This window comes from Bufo gargarizans, chromosome 3, assembly GCF_014858855.1.
Source record: "Bufo gargarizans isolate SCDJY-AF-19 chromosome 3, ASM1485885v1, whole genome shotgun sequence".
NCBI lineage: Eukaryota > Metazoa > Chordata > Amphibia > Anura > Bufonidae > Bufo > Bufo gargarizans.
This window is the reverse complement of record NC_058082.1, coordinates 542,702,593-542,720,541: the sequence shown is the minus strand read 5'-3', so window position 1 is coordinate 542,720,541 and position 17,949 is coordinate 542,702,593.

Sequence of the window (17,949 nt, the reverse complement as noted above, 5' to 3'; positions counted from 1 at the left end):
GCAGAGGAGAGAGGTCCCGTAACAGACAATCTGGCTTCATGTCAGCAGAGAATCAGTCTTCATGTCATAGCAGAGAATCAGGCTTCACGTCACCCACCACTGCAACAGTCCATTTTCATAAATTTAGGCCCAGCACCCAGGCAGAGGAGAGAGGTCCCGTAACAGACAATCTGGCTTCATGTCAGCAGAGAATCAGTCTTCATGTCATAGCAGAGAATCAGGCTTCACGTCACCCACCACTGTAAGAGTCCATTTTCATAAATTTAGGCCCAGCACCCAGGCAGAGGAGAGAGGTCCCGTAACAGACAATCTGGCTTCATGTCAGCAGAGAATCAGTCTTCATGTCATAGCAGAGAATCAGGCTTCACGTCACCCACCACTGTAAGAGTCCATTTTCATAAATTTAGGCCCAGCACCCAGGCAGAGGAGAGAGGTCCCGTAACAGACAATCTGGCTTCATGTCAGCAGAGAATCAGTCTGCATGTCATAGCAGAGAATCAGGCTTCACGTCACCCACCACTGCAACAGTCCATTTTCATAAATTTAGGCCCAGCACCCAGGCAGAGGAGAGAGGTCCCGTAACAGACAATCTGGCTTCATGTCAGCAGAGAATTAGTCTGCATGTCATAGCAGAGAATGAGGCTTCACATCAGCCACCACTGCAACAGTCCATTGGCATATATTTAGGCCCAGCACACAGGCAGAGGAGAGAGGTCCCGTAACAGAGGATCTGGCTTCATGTCAGCAGAGAATCAGTCTGCATGTCATAGCAGTAAATCAGGCTTCACGTCACCCAGCACTGTAAGAGTCCATTTTCATAAATTTAGGCCCAGCACCCAGACAGAGGAGAGAGGTCCCGTAACAGACAATCTGGCTTCATGTCAGCAGAGAATCAGTCTTCATATCATAGCAGAGAATCAGGCTTCACGTCACCCACCACTGTAAGAGTCCATTTTCATAAATTTAGGCCCAGCACCCAGGCAGAGGAGAGAGGTCCCGTAACAGACAATCTGGTTTCATGTCAGCGGAGAATTAGTCTGCATGTCATAGCAAAGAATGAATGAGGCTTCACATCAGCCACCACTGCAACAGTCCATTGGCATATATTTAGGCCCAGCACACAGGCAGAGGAGAGAGGTCCCGTAACAGACAATCTGGCTTCATGTCAGCAGAGAATCAGTCTTCATGTCATAGCAGAGAATCAGGCTTCACGTCACCCACCACTGCAACAGTCCATTTTCATAAACTTAGGCCCAGCACCCAGGCAGAGGAGAGAGGTCCCGTAACAGACAATCTGGCTTCATGTCAGCAGAGAATTAGTCTGCATGTCATAGCAGAGAGTGAGGCTGCACGTCAGCCACCAATGCAACAGTCCATTGTCAGATATTTAGGCCCAGCACGCAGGCAGAGGAGAGAGGTCCCGTAACAGAGGATCTGGCTTCATGTCAGCAGAGAATCAGTCTTCATATCATAGCAGAGAATCAGGCTTCACGTCACCCACCACTGCAACAGTCCATTTTCATAAATTTAGGCCCAGCACCCAGGCAGAGGAGAGAGGTCCCGTAACGGACAATCTGGCTTCATGTCAGCAGAGAATCAGTCTTTATGTCATAGCAGAGAATCAGGCTTCACGTTACCCACCACTACAACAGTCCATTTTCATAAATTTAGGCCCAGCACCCAGGCAGAGGAGAGAGGTCCCGTAACAGACAATCTGGCTTCATGTCAGCAGAGAATTAGTCTGCATGTCATAGCAGAGAATGAGGCTTCACGTCAGCCACCACTGCAACAGTCCATTGGCATATATTTAGGCCCAGCACACAGGCAGAGGAGAGAGGTCCCGTAACAGAGGATCTGGCTTCATGTCAGCAGAGAATCACTGTGCATGTCATAGCAGAAAATCAGGCTTCACTATAGCCACCACTGCATCAGTCCATTGTCAGATATTTAGGCCCAGCACCCAGGCAGAGGAGAGAGGTCCCGTAACAGAGGATCTGTCTTCATGTCAGCAGAGAATTAGTCTGCATGTCATAGCAGAGAATCAGGCTTCACGTCACCCAACATTGGAACAGTCTATTGGCATATATTTAGGCCCCGGCACCCAGACAGAGGAGAGGTTCATTCAACTTTGGGTAGCCTCGCAATATAATGGTAAAATGAAAATAAAAATAGGATTGAATGAGGAAGTGCCCTGGAGTCCAATAATATATGGTTAAGGGGAGGTAGTTAATGTCTAATCTGGACAAGGGATGGACAGGTCCTGTGGGATCCATGCCTGGTTCATTTTTATGAACGTCAGCTTGTCCACATTGGCTGTAGACAGGCGGCTGCGTTTGTCTGTAATGACGCCCCCTGCCGTGCTGAATACACGTTCAGACAAAACTCTGGCCGCCGGGCAGGCCAGCACCTCCAAGGCATAAAAGGCTAGCTCTGGCCACGTGGACAATTTAGAGATCCAGAAGTTGAATGGGGCCGAACCATCAGTCAGTACGTGGAGGGGTGTGCACACGTACTGTTCCACCATGTTAGTAAAATGTTGCCTCCTGCTAACACGTTGCGTATCAGGTGGTGGTGCAGTTAGCTGTGGCGTGTTGACAAAAGTTTTACACATCTCTGCCATGCTAACCCTGCCCTCAGAGGAGCTGGCCGTGACACAGCTGCCTTGGCGACCTCTTGCTTCTCCTCTGCCTTGGCCTTGGGCTTCCACTTGTTCCCCTGTGACATTTGGGAATGCTCTCAGTAGTGCGTCTACCAACGTGCGCTTGTACTCGCGCATCTTCCTATCACGCTCCAGTGCAGGAAGTAAGGTGGGCACATTGTCTTTGTAGCGTGGATCCAGCAGGGTGGCAACCCAGTAGTCCGCACAGGTTAAAATGTGGGCAACTCTGCTGTCGTTGCGCAGGCACTGCAGCATGTAGTCGCTCATGTGTGCCAGACTGCCCAGGGGTAAGGACAAGCTGTCCTCTGTGGGAGGCGTATCGTCATTGTCCTGCCTTTCCCCCCAGCCACGCACCAGTGATGGACCCGAGCTGCGTTGGGTGCCACCCCGCTGTGACCATGCTTCATCCTCATCCTCCTCCACCTCCTCCTCATTCTCGTCCTCCTCGTCCTCCAGTAGTGGGCCCTGGCTGGCCACATTTGTACCTGGCCTCTGCTGTTGCCTAAAACCTCCCTCTGAGTCACTTCGAAGAGACTGGCCTGAAAGTGCTAAAAATGACCCTTCTTCCTCCTCCTCCTCCTCCTCCTCCTCCTCCTGGGCCACCTCCTCTTCCATCATCGCCCTAAGTGTTTTCTCAAGGAGACATAGAAGTGGTATTGTAACGCTGATAACGGCGTCATCGCCACTGGCCATGTTGGTGCAGTACTCGAAACAGCGCAACAGGGCACACAGGTCTCCCATGGAGGCCCAGTCATTGGTGGTGAAGTGGTGCTGTTCTTTAGTGCGACTGACCCGTGCGTGCTGCAGCTGAAACTCCACTATGGCCTGCTGCTGCTCGCACAGTCTGTCCAGCATGTGCAAGGTGGAGTTCCACCTGGTGGGCACCTCGCATATGTGGCGGTGAGCGGTGCCGGATTACATGCACACTAGCACGCAGCACCTCAGCCTAGAGGTTGCTAGCTCAGGCAGGATAGTGACTGTTTGTAAAGCTCCGTACCTCACACTAGAGGAAAACGGTGCTAGGCAGGGATCTCTATCACTGACTGTTTGTTTGTCCATTACCTCGGTTATTAAAACAACACTGAGGCTCTGGGCTCTAGTATTAACCTGGTGCACATAGCTCCTGATGAAATGCATTCCCAATGCATGGAAACGCAGCGTTGAGCTGTTGCAAATAAGGGACATGTCAGGGCAACCATTGCTCCTTTAATCCACCTGGAGTGAATGCTATTGCTCTGCCATAGTCCAGCACCTGTGATTATTAGTGCAGTGAGAGTCTGCGCGCTGGCTCTCACTGTTTTGGAGTGGTGTTTGGTGAAATTCCCATACCAATACATCCCCTTGATACCTTTCACCCTGGGATACACATCTTGAACCCTGTGGTTGAATGAGCCCCTTATGCTAGTAGCTTGTGAGACTACACTGGCAATCCAGATGGTGGTGCTATTTGGTATATATCAGTGTTTTCACAATTGTTAAAGTCAGTTTTGCACATTATACTGACGGTTGATACCCCTTATTTCTTAATCAGACAATTAATAAAGACATTATTATTTTGTTTTAGCGCCTATCCCCATGTTATTTGCGGTGAGCGGGAAGGCCGAAGTTACGCTGTAGCTCAGACAGGCGAGCAGCAGCAGGATGTAAACGCCGGAAGCGCGAACAGACGGCCCGCACTTTATGCAGCAGCTCTGACATGTCGGGGTAGTTGTGAATGAACTTCTGCACCACCAAATTCAGCACATGCGCCAAGCAAGGGATGTGCGTCAAATTAACTAGTCCCAGAGCTGCAACGAGATTTCGCCCATTATCACACACCACCAGGCCGGGCTTGAGGCTCACCGGCAGCAACCACTCGTCGGTCTGTTGTTCTATACCACGCCACAACTCCTGTGCGGTGTGGGGCCTGTCCCCCAAACATATGAGTTTCAGAATGGCCTGCTGACGTTTACCCCGGGCTGTGCTGAAGTTGGTGGTGAAGGTGTGTGGCTGACTGGATGAGCAGGTGGAAGAAGAGGAGGAGGAAGCCGAGAAGGAGGAGGTGGCAACAGGAGGCAAAGAATGTTGCCCTGCGATCCTTGGCGGCGGAAGGATGTGCGCTAAACAGCTCTCCGCCTGGGGCCCAGCTGCCACTACATTTACCCAGTGTGCAGTTAGGGAGATATAGCGTCCCTGGCCGTGCTTACTGGTCCACGTATCTGTGGTTAGGTGGACCTTGCTACAGATGGCGTTGCGCAGTGCACACTTGATTTTATCGGATACTTGGTTGTGCAGGGAAGGCACGGCTCTCTTGGAGAAGTAGTGGCGGCTGGGAACAACATACTGTGGGACAGCAAGCGACATGAGCTGTTTGAAGCTGTCTGTGTCCACCAGCCTAAATGACAGCATTTCATAGGCCAGTAGTTTAGAAATGCTGGCATTCAGGGCCACGGATCGAGGGTGGCTAGGTGGGAATTTACGCTTTCTCTCAAATGTTTGTGAGATGGAGAGCTGAACGCTGCCGTGTGACATGGTTGAGACGCTTGGTGACGGAGGTGGTGGTGGTGTTGGTGGTACATCCCCTGTTTGCTGGGCGGCAGGTGCCAACGTTCCTCCAGAGGCAGAGGAAGAGGCCGAGGCGGCAGCAGCAGAAGAGGTAGCAGGGGGAGCCTGAGTGACTTCCTTGGTTTTAAGGTGTTTACTCCACTGCAGTTCATGCTTTGCATGCAGGTGCCTGGTCATGCAGGTTGTGCTCAGGTTCAGAACGTTAATGCCTCGCTTCAGGCTCTGATGGCACAGCGTGCAAACCACTCGGGTCTTGTCGTCAGCACATTGTTTGAAGAAGTGCCATGCCAGGGAACTCCTTGAAGCTGCCTTTGGGGTGCTCGGTCCAAGATGGCGGCGGTCAGTAGCAGGCGGAGTCTCTTGCCGGCGGGTGTTCTGCTTTTGCCCACTGCTCCCTCTTTTGCTACGCTGTTGGCTCGATCTCACCACTGCCTCTTCATCCGAACTGTGAAAGTCAGTGGCACGACCTTCATTCCATGTGGGGTCTAGGACCTCATCGTCCCCTGCATCGTCTTCCACCCAGTCTTGATCCCTGACCTCATGTTCAGTCTACACACTGCAGAAAGACGCAGCAGTTGGCAACTGTGTTTCGTCATCATCAGAGACATGCTGAGGTGGTATTCCCATGTCCTCATCATCAGGAAACATAAGTGGTTGTGCGTCAGTGCATTCTATGTCTTTCACCGCTGGGGAAGGGCTAGGTGGATGCCCTTGGGAAACCCTGCCAGCGGAGTCTTCAAACAGCATAAGAGACTGCTGCATAACTTGAGGCTGAGACAGTTTCCCTGGTATGCATGGGGGTGATGTGACAGACTGATGGGGTTGGTTTTCAGGCGCCATCTGTGCGCTTTCTGCAGAAGAATGGGTGGGAGATAATGTGAACGTGCTGGATCCACTGTCGGCCACCCAATTGACTAATGCCTGTTCCTGCTCAGGCCTTACCATCCTTAGAACGGCATTGGGCCCCACCATATATCGCTGTAAATTCTGGCGGCTACTGGGACCTGAGGTAGTTGGTACACTAGGACGTGTGGATGTGGCAGAACGGCCACGTCCTCTCCCAGCACCAGAGGGTCCACTAACACCACCACGACCATGTCCACGTCCGCGTCCCTTACTAGATGTTTTCCTCATTGTTATAGTTCACCACAACAACAAAAATATTATTTGGCCCAATGTATTGTATTCAAATTCAGCGGGATATAAATTTGAGGCCTAGTATTTAGGCGCTGGGTGACCGGTATGGATTTAGTGACAGAATTAGACTTGGAAATGCACAGTAGCGTGTGTGTGAAGTTATTCTGAATGACCCTATGTGCACCTTGAATATTATATACCCTTTTAGGGATAGATTCCAAATAGCTCTGATATAGCAGAAACCACTAAATTATGAAATTGCTAAATTGGGAATTGTATTTCAACCCTGAACAAAAAATGTGCTTTGACGGACAATAAATAACTTGCCCAGCCACAACAGTACAGCGGTAACGACAGATGTAGCGGGATATAAATTTGAGGCCTACTATTTAGGCGCTGGGTGACCGGTATGGCTTTAGTGACAGAATTTGACTTGGAAATGCACAGTAGCGTGTGTGTGAAGTTATTCTGAATGACCCTATGTGCACCTTGAATATTATATACCCTTTTAGGGATAGATTTCAAATAGCTCTGATATAGCAGAAACCACTAAATTATGAAATTGCTAAATTGGGAATTGTATTTCAACCCAGAACAAAAAATGTGCTTTAACGGACACTAAATAACTTGCCCAGCCACAACAGTACAGCGGTAACGACAGATGTAGCGGGATATAAATTTGAGGCCTAGTATTTAGGCGCTGGGTGACCGGTATGGATTTACTGACAGAATTAGACTTGGAAATGCACAGTAGCGTGTGTGTGAAGTTATTCTGAATGACCCTATGTGCACCTTGAATATTATATACCCTTTTAGGGATAGATTTCAAATAGCTCTGATATAGCAGAAACCACTAAATTATGAAATTGCTAAATTGGGAATTGTATTTCAACCCTGAACAAAAAATGTGCTTTGACGGACACTAAATAACTTGCCCAGCCACAACAGTACAGCGGTAACGACAGATTTAGCGGGATATAAATTTGAGGCCTAGTATTTAGGCGCTGGGTGACCGGTATGGATTTAGTGACAGAATTAGACTGGGATATGGCCAAAAAATACCCACACTATTGCTGGTTAAATGCACTTGGTGTGACAGCTTGACCAACCACACTACTGAGGGTTAAATGCACTTGGTGACGGGCGCAGCTTGCCCCTGATGTAGTATATGGCCAAAAAATGAACAGACTATTGCTGGTTAAATGCACTTGGTGTGACAGCCTCACCCTGATGTAGGCTTTAGCCAAAAAACAACCACACCATTGAGGGTTAAATGCACTTGGTGACAGGCGCAGCTTGCCCCTGATGTAGTATATGGCCAAAAAATGAACAGACTATTGCTGGTTAAATGCACTTGGTGTGACAGCTTGACCAACCACACTACTGAGGGTTTAATGCACTTGCTGACGGGCGCAGCTTGCCCCTGATGTAGTATATGGCCAAAAAATGAACAGACTATTGCTGGTTAAATGCACTTGGTGTGACAGCTTGACCAACCACACTACTGAGGGTTAAATTCACTTGGTGACGGGCGCAGCTTGCCCCTGATGTAGTATATGGCCAAAAAATGAACAGACTATTGCTGGTTAAATGCACTTGGTGTGACAGCTTCACCCTGATGTAGGCTTTAGCCAAAAAACAACCACACCATTGAGGGTTAAATGCACTTGGTGACAGGCACAGCTTGCCCCTGATGTAGTATATGGCCAAAAAATAAACAGACTATTGCTGGTTAAATGCACTTGGTGTGACAGCTTCACCCTGATGTAGGCTTTAGCCAAAAAACAACCACACCATTGAGGGTTAAATGCACTTGGTCGCAGCTTGGATGCACTTGGTCGCAGCACCGCACAAGACACAAAATGGCCGCCGATCACCCCAGAAAAAAGTGACTGACAAACGGTCTGGGCAGCCTAAAAACAGTGAACATTTGAATTTCAGCAGCTCAATGATGCACAGCTGCAGATCGATCGATTAATCAAGTGCTTTGGAGGAGTTAATCACTGCCTAATCTCGCCCTACTGTCGCAGCCGCAACCTCTCCCTACACTAATCAGAGCAGAGTGACGGGCGGCGCTATGTGACTCCAGCTTAAATAGAGGCTGGGTCACATGGTGCTCTGGCCAATCACAGCCATGCCAATAGTAGGCATGGCTGTGTCGGCCTCTTGGGGCAAGTAGTATGACGCTTGTTGATTGGCTGCTTTGCAGCCTTTCAAAAAGCGCCAAGAAAGCGTCACAAAAGCGCCAAGAAAGCGACGAACACCGAACCCGAACACGTACTTTTACGAAAATGTCTGGGTTCGGGTCCGTGTCACGGACACCCCAAAATTCGGTACGAACCCGAACTATACAGTTCGAGTTCGCTCATCCCTAATTGTGAACAGTCTAAACTAACCTAAATCTCTAAAGAATTGAAGAATTATTATATACTTGGATTATTAGGGGCAGAAATATTAAATATAATTATAGATTTATTAACGACCTTTAAATCTACTTTAAAGGGGTTGTCCGGGTTCAGAGCTGAACCCGGACATACCCTTATTTTCACCCCGGCAGCCCTCCTGAGCCTGGCATCGGAGCATCTCATGTGTTTACAATAACACACTGCCGGGCGGTAACTTCCGCCCAGCAGTGTGTTCGGTGACGTCACCGGCTCTGAGGGGCGGGCTTTAGCTCTGCCCTAGCCGTTTTACTGGCTAGGGCAGAGCCAAATCCCGCCCATCAGTGCCGGTGACGTCACCGGGGTTCCTGTCAGCCCCATAGAGAGCCCCGGTACGTCACCGGAACTCAGAAAAATGCCTTTGCCCTGCGCGATTTAGCGCAGGGCAAAGGAGAGCATTGGAGCATGAACTGCTCTGATGCTCATGTCAGGGGGGCTGCCGGGGTGAAAATGGAGGGATGTCCAGGTTCAGCTCTGAACCTGGACAACCCCTTTAAAGTCTCTACCTGTTGGATGTTCTTCTATTTGAGTCACTTGACAATTACCTTTCTTATGAAGTGCATATTTTTTTTTTTTTTAGGATTAGAACAGCAGCTCCTCTATTATAAAATATATCTTATGAAGCAAAATAAGCAATCCTCTTCACCTCGTAGCTCTCACCCACATCTGACATAATTGTGAAAATCAGGAGTTTGAGCAGCTCTCACCTGCCAAGGATTCCACTGATATAGCGCGGACCGGCTCCTTCACCCGAAGTAGGAGAAATATAGATATGAGGAAAAAAAGGAATTGTTGGTCCAGCTTGTATTCGTGGTAATCCAAAGCTTTATTCAATATTCAGTAAAATCCAGGTACAGGAATGCAGGTCTACATGTTTCAGGCACAATAAAATCCTAGCCCTTACTAGCCCTTACTGGTCATGAGTAATGGCTAGGATTTTATTGTGCCTGAAACATGTAGACCTGCATTCCTGTACCTGGATTTTACTGAATATTGAATAAAGCTTTGGATTACCACGAATACAAGCTGGACCAACAATTCCTTTTTTTCCTCACATCTGACATAATGTATCCATTTCTTTCTCATTCAAAAATTTCTCCTATAATAATGTATATGTGCTCCCAATCTATGTAAATGTCTTAGTATTTTGTCCCTCTTAATAGGAGTAGATAAACCTTACATTTTGCCTATTCATCTTTATCAATGAGCTCCAAATCTTTCAGGTTGGAGGGTCTTCTTGCCATCACCCTGATCTTTAGCTCCCTCCACAGATTCTCAATTGGATTCAAGTCTGGACTCTGGCTGGGCCACTCCAAAACGGTAATGTTGTTGTCTGCTAACCATTTCTTCACCACTTTTGCTGTGTGTTTTGGGTCATTGCCATGCTGAAATGTCCACTGGTGCCCAAGGCCAAGTTTCTCTGTGAACTGCCTGATGTTGTCTTTGAGAATCATCATGTATTGCTCTTTTTTCATGGTGCCGTTTACTTTGATTAGGTTCCCTGATCCATTGGCTGAACCCCTCCCCCCCTCCCCGAAGCATTAGGTTCCCACCACCTTGTTTGACAGTGGGGATGGTGTTCTTTGTGTTAAAAGCTTCTCCTTTTTTAAGCCAAATGAAGGAAACATCATTGTGACCAAACAATTCAATTCTTCTTCTTTGTCCAGATGACCCTTTGCAAAGGCTAAGCGAGCTTTTGTGTGCCTTATCTGGAGAAGTGGAACCCAGCAGTGTGCAGTGTCCGTTGGATTGTCTGCCTTAAAACATTGCTACCAGCAGAGCCTAGATTCACCGGCATGGCCTTGGTGGTGATCCTTGGATTCTTTTTCACCTCTCTAACTATCCTCCTGGCCAGCACAGGTGTCACTTTTGGCTTCCGACCACGTCCTCTGAGATTTTCCACAGTGCGGAACATCTTGTATTTTTTGCTCAAATGTAAATAAAAGCTGAGAAATGTTTTATTTCCACAATAATGCCCCTTGTACATCGTCGTATTATCTTTTGGGTGACACTTTTGTCAAAAAATTACTTGCTGGTTGAATAAAAGTAACTTTAAGTCAAAATTTGAATGAATAATTATGGGCAGCACTGTATACCTAAATACGCTACAAATTTCTTAGCCTCCTCTTTCACAAATAATAACAGAACCATTTTTAACTAAAATTAGCAAATTTCATATTTTGATCAACCAAAACTAGCATAAATCAGAAAATGCTCTTCTCTTTGATGAGACTAAAGATGAAAATTTGAAAAAAAAAAAAACATATAAAATGTTGTCCTCAAACAGCAATTCCCAATATCGTCCATATGCCTTCAATAATGTTTGTTTATCTCTATAATCCATTTACTATTACTTGGCCGTTTTCTGTCTTGGATACCTCTTAATGAGCTTAATTTATAAACTCGCTCAAGAACCTTGTCCAATCCCAATTTCTTGGGACTCTGAAGAGTAACAAAATCCTTCAGATCATTATTATTATATATTTCTACATTATTTCTCCTTGTCCGATTTTCCAAATCATCTACTTTTTCTTTCATCCCCTCATTGTCACGGAAGGTGTACAGAAAACTAGAAGACACAAAATGAAGATCCGACTGACTGGATCCAAAACTAAGGAACCAAAGGGATAGCCCTGCAACAGACCTGGCTCTCTCCCTAACTGCTCAGCCTATGCAAAAATCTCAATGGTAGATGATCGCATATCCTCGTTCCTCGACTGTATAACACCTGAACACCCTATAATAGTGAGGGGACACGACCACCGGCTCCCTACACTTGATACGGAGGAAGTCAGGGTCACCTGGGATCCAGCAAACAGGAAAATACAAATGAATGAACAAAACTTATCTGTAGAAGACTCAGTAGTAGCATCCAACATGCACACACTCCAGGAAGTTCTATAAACCGCAAAGTGATGCAGTATGGGAAGGGATTTAAAGGGATGCAATCAGTGCAACTACATGACAGCTGAGAGAGGCTAAAAAGATGAGAAAATGAAAGCAAAACAAAAGGAACCTCAAGGAGGAGGTTCTGAAGGACGTCTGTCAGAGCTTCTCAGATGTCTGGTGGTGACACTTATTTGCTTTATTTAATTTTTGCAATTTTAAGGATTCCAGTCCGTCTTCCACAGATAATAATTTATGTTTAAATTCCTCCACCTGGTCTATTTGTATCTTTTTTTTTTTTTTTTTTACGTCTGTTTAATCTTTTTTTGCAATAACTTTTCTACCATTTCTGGTAAGGAAGGCACTAAGTCTTTTGTTACGGCTTTAGCCAAATAGGAAATATCAAAAGGAGGGTTTATCTTCATCTCATTCATCTCCAGCACGCCCACACACAAAGGGGGCATGACTGGAAGATGGTTTAGTGCTGGTCTATTGGCTAACACTGACGATTCAAAAACAGCACCAAAAATTATAGATGCAGAAGCAACATTTTAACTGCAACAGTTTAAAAAAGGTCATTGAAACCCTTAGAGTGATTTCATCCATAGTGTTTTTATCTAATTATTAATTTTTCTTAAGCATTTTGTTGGTGCTTTTGACATTTTATGGCAAAAAACACTATTGCCAAATGTTTGCTACTCGATAATAAAAAAATATGAACTATACTGCATTTTTTGTGATGCCTTTCCTCATTTTTGCTGTGTATTTTGAGTTCATGGTATCATTTCCAGAATACAGCTTGTTCTAGATATCTTGTTCTGCTCCACAGATCACTTAGAGCTCTTACCTGGTAATCCTTCACATCCTCACTACACCAAATGACCCTCCCCTATTCCGCTAATGGCATTAGATAGGCGGTTAGCCCTGTGGGGCAGCCTTCCTAAATAACTTATATGTTAGCATGTCTCTTCTATCAAACTGCAAAAACAGTGCAGCCATGTAACAGTATGGATTATAGTACTGTATCACAGCACACAACTATAACTTGCAATGCCACAGGCTGTGATTGTAATCTATTATATAAGTTAATAGATCGTTAAAGGTAACTGTAATAGAAAATGTATCTACTTCTGGGTAGAGCTCTTGTTCCAGGACAATGACTACAATCTATGTATAGAATTGTCCTTGCTCAAACAGTATTATTTAGTTTAATTAGAACTAATACACTCGATGACACATACAATAAAGATAAGTGAACCATTTAATCATGAACCAGGTTATTTACATATTTTGCAAAGTTTTGGCTGACAGATTAATCAAAACCTTTTCAGGTTTGTTTTGGACAAATCCAGCAAAACTTTACATAGCACCATTTTACTGAACATGTCAGTGGGAAAAAGCACTAGGAAATAAGAAGAAGGATGCTCATATGATCCTGAGAAGATGAGTCAATCAGTGCTGCAGCGGGCAGAGAGGTGCTCTAGCAGAACAAGAAGAATGCCATTCTGTGTTTGGCTGTGAAAGATGGTTGTTGGGTCTTAAAGTGTCTGCCAGAACTACAATATTTGGTAGTCAGGGACAGTCAAAAGTCGAAATCAAGGTGGTATTCTACTGCCAGGGCACAGTGAAAGTCTCCTAATAATGCTGTCACATCACCATTCTGTGGGTGTTTCATGCTGCTGCCAACTTATCACTCTGTGGTCTCCTCATGCTGATGCCACATCATCACTCTGTGGTCTCCTAATGCTGCTGCCACCTCAACACTATGTCACTGGGCCACTCTGTGTTCTCCTCCTGCTGCTGCCACCTTATCACTCTGTGTTCTCCTTATGCTGCTGCCACCTCAACACTGTCACTGGGCCACTCTGTGGTCTTCTCATGCTGCTGCCACATTTCCACTCTGTCATTGGGCCACTTTTGCTGCCCTCTCCCCCAACTTCATGACTGGGCCACTATTGCCTTTTGGCCTGGCTGACATCATCATTTATTTGACCCTTCTTCTGATGGAAAGGAAGAAAAAAATGAAACGCACAATGGATCTTGTCTATGTAGCAACTGTAAGGCCTGTATGACATAGTCCCTATTTTGCAACAGAATTGGCTTATGATTTGATAGTCAAAAGGAAGAGTGCATACAAAACACAGAAGACATGCAAATATTCTATTCACGTGTCATCTCTGTTTTGGATCCACTCCTGTTATTTTTTTTGCTTTAATAATACTGATGGATTACTGACCAAATGCTGACAGAGTGAAGGCGGATGCTCAACAGACAGGGTCCATTTTTGGGGTTTTTTGTTCTGACAGATCAGATAAAAGGCAAAATAATCAGTGACGTCAACACAAACTTACTCCTGACACCCTCTCCACTCTGTCAGGGGGGCTCTACTTGTATAAGCATTTTATAGAACAGGTTCTGTAGATATCCATGTGCAATCAGCTGATGACGGTGTAAAAGGAGTGCGCTCTTTCACTTTGTAGTAGGATCTTGGGCCTTTGCACAATTCTTTTTACCTGGTGCTAACATTGACCTATAAGGCTAAGTTCACACTTGAACTATTTGGTCAATTTTGGCTCCAAATAAGTGAAGTGTGCAGTAATTCTAAGAGCGAAGCCTGTCATCTTAGTGTCATACTGACTTACAGTATTGTTTTACTACCAAGGCAGACTCCATATGCGTGTTACTGCAAGGCACAGCATTCTACACCACTATATAGGCTCTCTGCAGCCAGGAAATAACTGTTTTTTTTAACGTGATTCACCACAAATAAATTTGGATCAAATTGCCATTTTATGCAAGCTCAGTGGACCAGCAGTGCATCTGAGCTTTTGTGAGATTGAAATCCAATCTTGGAAAACTGCACTAATAATCTGGTTGTAAAAAAAAATCACCCTTTTTTGGCAATATACAACATTTGGTGCATTTGCAGGATTAGTCAGTGTGCAATTTAAGCTAGAAATACAGCCATCATTTTCTGGGGTTTTTAAAACACAGTTTTTGTGCAAAATACACTATTTTAAATCCCTAGCTGCATCTGGACGTGTGAAATTCAAAAGTTATATACAGCTTTCATATTCTGTTAGTAAAAAAACACACTTTTTTGGCAATATACAACATCTGGATTAGTCAGTGTGCAATTTAAGCTAGAAATACAGCCATCATTTTCTGGGTTTTGCCCTTGCAGCATCAAGACGTTTGAAATTCCAGGGTTATATACTGCTGTCATATTTAGTTATTAAACAGACACCCGTTTGGTCCAAAAAATAATATTTGGCAGCCTTTGCGGCAGATGTCATTGTGAGATACACCCTTTATATACAGGGGTTATATTCAGTTATTTGAAATACAGCCATTTTGTGCACAAATCTTTAATTGCGGCCGAGTGTGGGTCAGGGCGTGTGAGATACACCCTTTATATACAGGGGTTATATTCTTCTATTAATAAAACACCCTTTTTTGGGCAAAATACACAATTGTTCCACCCTTTTAGTATCAAAACGTTTGAAATTCCAGGGTTATATACTGCTGTCATATTCAGTTATTTAACAAACACCCGTTTGGGCAAGGGGGAAAGAGGCAGCCTGCTTCCTCAGGTCCTGGAGGAGGCCGGTGTCTCTCTAACAGCCAAGACAGTAGACAAAAGGGAAACCAAAACCAGCGAATCCACCTTTCCACAGAGCAAGATAGGAGCTATAACCCGCACAGAACACTGGGAAGGGGCGTAATTTAAACTCACACAAACGACCCCACCCAGTGCACCTGAAGGGAGGCGGATACAGCTCAACTCCAAGCCCAAAACAAACAAAAAACTACACACGTGCTGCTAACCTGGTAGAACTCCGCACATAACAAGAGAAGGGCATGACAATAGGTCTTTGTTTGCATATATTTATGGTATAGAATTTGTCAAAAAGCAAGAGTAGGGGAAGCTCCTTCTCATTCAGGAGTTCCACTCGTTTCCTATGTGATGTGTGATGTTCACAGATATCTAGACTAATGTAACTAGAGTATCTGTCAACTTAAAGAAAAAGATTTAAATATCGGTATAACCCAAAAAGGTCAGAGATCGCTACCATGATCAGGTTGCTATGGGAACTAAGTTTATCAAGCCTAGACGGGAAGAAGAGTTTATTCTTAAGATTACTATGATGACCTTGATAAAGTTAGAACATGGGAAATGGGTGATTAAAGATAAAACAAATGAACTTGATGAGGAGTAAAAAGGAGAAGGGGGAATAATAAGTCAGGTCCCCATCAGGAGAGTAAGTTTTAGTGTTAAAACTTCTCAAGCAGTTTCTCCCCCACCCGTATCAAGCACACAAAGTGAACCAGATCTGTAGGGGGCAGGGGTAGGAGAGCTTGTGTGAACAGTGCAACACTCCCTGAACTGAGTTTGGAATAATGTGCTGGAGAGGAGCCATATCTTCAGGCCTGTCTCCAGGTATTCTGCCCAGCTCTCTACAGGATCCTTCTATTCCTGCTCATAGTACTCCCCAGTATACCTAGAAAGTTAGAACTTGGGTAAAGGAAGGGGGGAGTCAGTGGTGAGCAGTAGGGGAGGAACCAGATATAGAGAGACCAATTATGAACTTTCGATTCACATCGATTTGTAAATATGGTGCTGCTGCAGGTGCCCCTTTTGTAGAAAAGATAAATAATGTTGCAGGTGTTAATGTAGAAGCAGTCCCTACAGATGCTGATGCAGTATTGATGAAAACTCATCCAGAATGTATGTAAGTATACCCCTTTTGATCAGGTAGTTGTTTGTAGTTTAGAAGAACAGTTGAATAAGAGGAAAAAGAAGCAGGCAATGAAACGGTCTGCCGTCCCTGTAATGATTGCATCATATATTGGCCAGCAGAAAGTTGCTGAAGGAAGGGGGGCTGCGTAGACAGGGGGACAGATACTGAGGAGATAAAATGAGAAAGTGTATACGTATGAAACCTGGAAAATAATTACTCTAAATATAGCTGAGTACAGGAGGGAAGGATTGTGCTTTAAATGTGGGTGTCGAGGGCACATGAAAATAAATTGTCCCTCTAAACGGCAAAATAACCAGAACAATCAGATTAAGTGATTAAGAATTAGGTAGCCCAAAACCAGGCTGTAATGTTTTAAAAGATAAACTGCATGTTGTTAGACTTAAGGTGGTGTTTTGGGATCATTGTATCTCACATCAAGCAAAGCACATAACCCCAGACCGAAAAATGGCAGTTGCCCAACTTACTGAGCCTATCAGTGTCAGAGAATTGAGAACATTTGAGGGTTTAGTCAGCTATGTCAGAGAGTGGATCCCATCTGCTTCATCCCTTATGCAGCCACTCTTTGATGTCCTGGCTGCCTGCAACAAGGGACAACCCTACTTGCTTACTGTGGAAGCAAAAGAGGGGTACCAGGATTCGAAACAAACTATCATATCGGCACCATGCTTGGGAATAACAAATTATGATCTTGATTTCAACCTATTCTGCTATGAAAACACAGGACATGCAAAAGGAGTCCTGACACAGTTGCATGGAGGGAAACATCGCCCACTAGGCTACTGCTCAGTACAGCTAGATGTAGTCGCTAGGGGCCCACCCTCTTGCGTAAGGGCTGTGGCAGCCTGTGCACTTTTTACTGGAAAGATTGCTGACATAGTTCTGGATCATGAACTGACAATCTATATGCCTCATGATGTCTAGGAACGATTGTCACAGGCTAAAATACGACATTTATCAATGGTAAGACTAACCAAATATGAAGTGACACTTCTTACTCCAAAAATATCACAATCAAAAGGTGTACTATCTTGAATCCAGCTACCATACTTCCAGAGTCTAGTCAGGTAGAACAAGTCATATGTTCAAATGATGACCATGATTGTTTTGAACTAATTAAAATTGAAACAAAAGATGCAATAGATGCTAAACTTTGCCTCCCCAGGGTATTATACCCCATGATGTGTGCCCTATCACATGGCCTTGCCCACCAGTCCAAGGAAGCAATAGTAAGTTTGGTAAGTCAAGGATGGGTGGCCCCGGGGTTCAACAATGCCACTGCTAAGCATGTCCAGGGGTGTATGGTCTGTGCTTGCCATAACATAGGAAGGACTGTCAAAGTGCCCCCAAGGTGCACTACAAAGCCACTATACCCCTTTCTGCGACTGCAGATTGACTGTATTCAACTTCCAAAGGTAGGCACATATTAGTATGTTCTGGTATGTGTGGACCTATTTTCAGGTTGGTCTGAAGCATGGCCAACAACTAAAGCAAATGCAAAAATGTGGCTAAGAAGCTTTGT